Source organism: Hipposideros armiger, unplaced genomic scaffold (assembly GCF_001890085.2).
Source record: "Hipposideros armiger isolate ML-2016 unplaced genomic scaffold, ASM189008v1 scaffold_18, whole genome shotgun sequence".
Taxonomy (NCBI): Eukaryota; Metazoa; Chordata; class Mammalia; order Chiroptera; family Hipposideridae; genus Hipposideros; species Hipposideros armiger.
This window is the reverse complement of record NW_017731368.1, coordinates 7,321,834-7,327,445: the sequence shown is the minus strand read 5'-3', so window position 1 is coordinate 7,327,445 and position 5,612 is coordinate 7,321,834. Positions and strand designations below refer to the sequence as shown.

General features: G+C 46.7%; 1 long non-coding RNA gene across 1 annotated transcript in view; it reads right to left on the bottom strand.

The window, feature by feature from the left end:
- LOC109375364 (uncharacterized) overlaps positions 1 to 5,179 on the bottom strand; it is a 22,204-nt gene extending 17,025 nt beyond the window's left edge. Inside the window, exons 1-2 of the long non-coding RNA XR_002122559.1 lie at positions 5,014 to 5,179; positions 2,487 to 2,599 (exon numbers count right to left, since the gene is read on the bottom strand). This is a non-coding gene — a long non-coding RNA (uncharacterized LOC109375364). The remainder of the gene's footprint in view (positions 1 to 2,486; positions 2,600 to 5,013) is intronic.
- Between the last annotated feature and the right edge of the window lie 433 nt (positions 5,180 to 5,612).

The following is a 5,612-nucleotide window of genomic DNA, read 5'->3' as shown; positions in this document are numbered from 1 at the left end:
ACAGGGTTTCTCTGCCCTCGCACTACTCACATGTGGGGACAGATAATTCTTTGTTGTGGGGGGCTGTCGTGCGCATGGTGGGATGTTCAGTGATACCCCTAGCTTCTACTCACAAGAGGCTGGTAGCACTGCCCTTCCCCGTGCCCCCTCCATACTCCCATACATACAAGTTGTGGTTGTTACACCAAAAACGCCTCCAATCATTGCCAAATGTCCTCTGGGAATAGGGCTACCAGATTTAGAAAATAAAAAATAAAAGAGGCCTAGTTAAATTTGAATTTCAGATAAGCAAAGAGTCATTTTATTATAGTATTTGGGACATACTTATAGTAACAAAATTATTCATTGCTTATCCAAAATTCAAATGTAACAGAGCACATCCTGTATTTTACCTGGAAACCCTACCTGGGGGGCAAAGTCACCTCCAGCTGAGAACCACTGATCTGCGGTAACCAACCATCCCAGTTTCCCCCAAGCTGACCTGGTTTAGCACTGAAAGTCCAGCACCCTAGGAAAACCCTCAGTCCCAGGTGGACTGGGACAGCTGGCTACCCTACAAGGTCCACCCTCTATCCTTTGTGCTGGTTTCAGCTTCCAGGCTCCCCACAGTCCTTGGGAGACGCTGGTGCTTTCAGTGGAGGAAAAGGCTTCATTGCAAGACTGATGGAGCTCTCCATGGAAACTACTAAATGGTTCTATTTTTGCTGAATTGTTGATTCACAAATACAACTAAAACATTACCAATAATGGCTCGAGTCAGCCTTCAAAGTGGCCTATTGATTTTGATGGCCTCAGAGTAAATTATTCTTCCCAGAAAACAAATCCATATCCTAGATATTTCATCTTAAATAATCTAATACCCAGAGCTAATGGGACTGCCCCACCAGCTAGTGAGACTATAGCTATGCTTTGGTCTCCCTATAAATCCTCAAGATGGATTTTTTGGTGGGTGGTTGTTGCCCTACTTCAGAGTTGTATTGACTGGTCTCCCCCTGCATCCTGGGCTGTTACTAGGCAACAGGGTTTTTTTCCCCCCCTATCATTTTGCATTGGGCAATACAGCAAAGTGAAGCAGAGGGAGGGAGTGTCCAAGAAGATTCTTCTGTGCTAACGTATCTACAGGTATTGCTACCCACACCCCATTCTTCACAGTTATTTTCATTAAACTCTAGACGTTAGACAATATGAAAAGGAAATCCATCTTGGGTTTCTTCAGCCCATATCAGGTTTCCAGGTATTATAATGGCCAGCTTACAACTGTGTAGTTGATGATATCCATGGGGGTAAAATAAAAGTGTTCTCCAAGAACTTGGAAATGAGGCCTTTTCCCGAGAATTAAACTGAAAATGGTCACATACAATGGCTGTGACTAATTCGGTAAATGCACTCCTGAGAAGTCTGGGAACACCTCATATTCCCCTCAGGGAATCTAGACACAGCCTCTGAGAGGCAGGATGCAAGGTGACCTCCCTGGGGTCACCGTACCATCGTGCACAGTTCTTCTCACTGGGAGCTGGACATTGGTCTTGGTGGGAGTATTTACACCATGGAACCTGGCAAATGCTTCAAATCACAGCTTTTTCTTTTCCTAGAGGACTACTTGTTAAACATTTACTAGTCCACTGTTGACTAGAAATATAATTCATACCTAGAAGCCCGGCCCCTTGAGTTTGACCATGTCTGGAGAAGGACAGTATAAAAACAGCCTGGCATTGAAACAGACGCCCCGAGACTTGGCCATTCTCTTAACAGTAGCTAGCCAGGGACCTGCCCCTATCCAAGTGTCAGCGGTGTCCTGTCTATTGATCAACTGAATATAACTTAGCTTCTCAAACTTTGGATTATAATGCTAGCTAGTTCTATTTCTCATTATAAATGAACAAATTAGCATTCCAGGCTTATGTATCCATCTTGGGAGCATAAGTGCTTCCCAATGCAGTACTTACATGTCCAGTATTCGAAAGAGTAAGACATCCTGGGTTTGAGCCTCAGCTCTGCAGTATAATCTAAGCACATTGCTCTCAATGGTCTTACCTCTGTCCTTCCCCCAAGTGAGCCCCAGATCAGCCCTCCCCATCTCCATGAAGCTTTTGCCGACGCACACACTAAGTGTGCCCTTCTCTAAACCATTATTTTGTTTTATTTCTAATCTTGTTTCCACCAACTAAATTTTATGATGCTTGAAGACAAGGACGATGCTTTATATGACTCTTTTATTCCCAGAAAGACCTGTCCCTATCTGCCCATGTGGCAGGTACCCAATACAAGCTCACTGTGAGTTAGTTAATTAATAGATTCTTGAGGATGTTGCAAGGGGAGTACAGGGTATGTTTCACACCACCCATCAAAGGTACCAAGCTGCCTATTGCCCACTGCATGCCCTTCCCTTATTTCTCACCTTACTGGGTGCTGTTATCTCAAGGACATGTCCCCAACTGTATCAGTGAGGATGTTTTGAGTACAAAGAACAGAGGGCTCCAACTCACCTTTGGCTTCAACAGTAAGCAAGTCCAGGTGGATACAGGTCAGCTTCCAGCTATCCTCAGAGGCCCAGGAACCTTCTGTCTTACCACCCAGTCATCCTTGATATTGGTCTGTCCTAGGGAAGAGAGCAGGATGACACATCAGCCCCAGGCACTCGCTGATGCCAAAGTCCACAGGAAGAAAAGGCGCTCTCTCTCTTCCTGAACCTCCTTCTTAGGACAGCGTAAACCTTCCCCACACACTCCCCCCACCCCGCACACATACACACACAGGCTTTTCCTCGTGTCTCATTGGTCAGGAGTGGACCACATACCTTTTATTTAACCAATCACTGGGCACAAACGACCTCGCCACCAAAAGCATCATTACTGCTCCTCCAAGTTCTGCTGGCTCGCCCACTAAAATGGGGGCACAACCACCAAAAAGAGGGAAATAAGTTTCTTTTCCTTCTTCTGTAAATCTGACAAAGTAGTACAAAAATTCCTTTCAATTTTTAGTGAAAAGAACCGTAACAGATGCTATTAGTGCCCTGCCAGTATTTCTTGGGCTGTACTATTACAGTATGCGACAACCAACTTCAAACCTCAGTGTCTGTATCTCTGTGCCTGTGGCCTCAGAACCTGGGAAGACCACTCTGCCTACAGGAAGCAGGTCAGAAGTGTCAGGGCATTGTCGTCCCAGCCCCCCAGCAGCCCTCACTCCATTCTTCTCAGGGGAGGGGGTATAAACACCCAGCTCCCTCACACCTGGTGTGTGTGGGGTAACGCAGGTGTGTGTTCTCTACTGTATTCATGGTTCCCCCACAGGATTAAGCTCCAGGCACCCCTGGTTCCCTTTATCTTCCTATTGCTGTTCCCCTTACCTCTCAAAATCCTCATCTCAGGGTCTGCTTCTAGAAAAACACCAGCTAAGACTTCAAGTTAAACCTACCACCTTGTATCCCCTTGGAGTCCAGGCATGGGTCATCTATGAGGGGACTAGAAAAATCTGGGGGGAGAGGACGAGTTGGCGCCCCAAGCATCCTCTCTGCCCACTCCATGTGGAAGTGTCTAGCGTGTCCGAATCACACTCCCAGTAGACACAGAACATGCTGACCTCTCATCTGTAGTCCAGGCTGCAGAATTCCCTTCAACTACCTAAGGAGACTTATCGTCACATACCTTTGGGGAGCTGCTCACTTACAGACAAAAAGAAATAAAGGTGGGAAAGTTCAGGATTGGCATAAAGGAAAGAAAGGGAAAAGGGGAGAAGGACAGACAAAACCCCCCAAATATTATCTATAAAAGGGCCTGGCCTTTCTGAAGGGGTTTTAGCGATTGAAGGGGGTGCTTCATTCATGGGTGTGAATTCAGGAAGCAAATTTTTCTTTTCTTTTTAGTGGAGGGGATGTCGGTATGACTGTCCTTAAGAAGTTCTAACATAGAAATGATACCAAAGAATCCAGTGATATTTAACTTAGTCTGCGGCTACCCCCGGTTCCCCAAATCCTAAGCTTTGGAGAGTTAAGTCCACTTGTGGTCACTTCTCTCAGATCACAACTTTGCCTGCGACAGTCCTGATACTGGCCCTGCATCCCTCCTCCCAAACTCTCGGGGCCAGGCACATTTCAGAATTTAGAATGTACTTTAGAGAGGCAATTTGGTGCACATACCACAGTTTACATAATACCCCCAGTGGACTCTGGCATTTCTCATAATCAATGACATTGATAGCATGGCGGCATCATGCATATATCTTCACACCCAGTGAGATCAATAAAGGCTATAAATAGCCTCTCCCTCTCCTTCATGCAGGTCAGAGATTTCTGCCAAATGACATAAGCCAGGTCGAGGTCAGATCTAGCTGCTATTTAGATTATAACTGACTTGGCTTTCAGAGCTTTTTGGGTCTTGAGATTCTAGATAAGGGATTCTGGAACAATAGAGGCAGGTTTTCACAGAAACATATTAACATTTTCAAAACAAAGTGAACTCTGGCTCTTACCCTGGGCGAGACCTCACCAGCTGCCATTTGTGAAAGCCTAGATGGGGTTAGAGAAGGCCTCAGCCCCCAGTGCCTGAGCTGGGCTATCGTCCTATGACCATGTTATCATAAGGTTGAGGGGAAGGGGATCCCTTGTGACACCAGAAACTGCTGGAACCCAAGGAGTCAGCCAGCAAAGGTGGCCAAGGAAGTCCTTTAAGGGCCGCATCAAGTGTCACATCTTAGGGACAAGTAGTGGGGACAGCATGGTCGAGACTTAGGCTGGGAAAAGGAAGACTGGACATCTCTACTTGGGACCGACTGAGGCACTGGAGGCAGGTCGGCTATCCTGGTTGGATAAATACTGCCTGGGCTGAACTTGCCTCCAGAAGCCACCAGTGAAAAGGCGCATTCATTGTCGGGACACATATACCCTGGTCCTGCCCCATGTGAGAGGATGAGGTGATCAGACTAATGAGGGCAGGCCGGGCCTCGAGGGATGGGAGAGTGATTTCTTCGGCCTGAATCACTCTTAGTGGTGTAGTTAGAAGGTGAGCAAACTCTTACCCATAAATTATTGAAAAGCTAAGTGACTTTCATCTCCAGCTGTCTTCTCTTCCAGGCAGGGTACATCACTCAGAAGGCAGACAATTTGAGTCTGGCTGTTTCCCATCCAGGATGCAAACCTGAGCTCTCAAATCCTTGCTCAGATCCTGCACAGTGGGGCACACAGGGCAGGCCTCTGTAACAGAACAGAGATAGAACAGAGATACAAACAAGGCCAGCAGGAGCCGTATCACCTGCCCAACCCGAGTGACCCATTTACTCGGGGGCCAAGAACCTCCTAGAAAAAGGGCTTGAACAATGTCAGTAATCAGAGTTCTGACACGTAAACAAGGCATGCTTTGTGAACTGAGGGTAAGTCCCCTGAGGGCTATCCACAGAGCCTGAAGAAGAGCCAGGCACGTCGCAATCATCACACAAACAGTAATAGCAAAAACACACAGAGCCTGACTGGGGTCAGTACTGTTCTAGGCATTTTACTTAAATGAACTCACCTAACTGGAACAACCTCGTGGGGTATATAGTGTATGTTTTTATCATGGCCTCTGGTCTTGCCCCTGATTCAAGTTGAGCTGTGATGGGGAGCTCCCTGCTTAGACAGG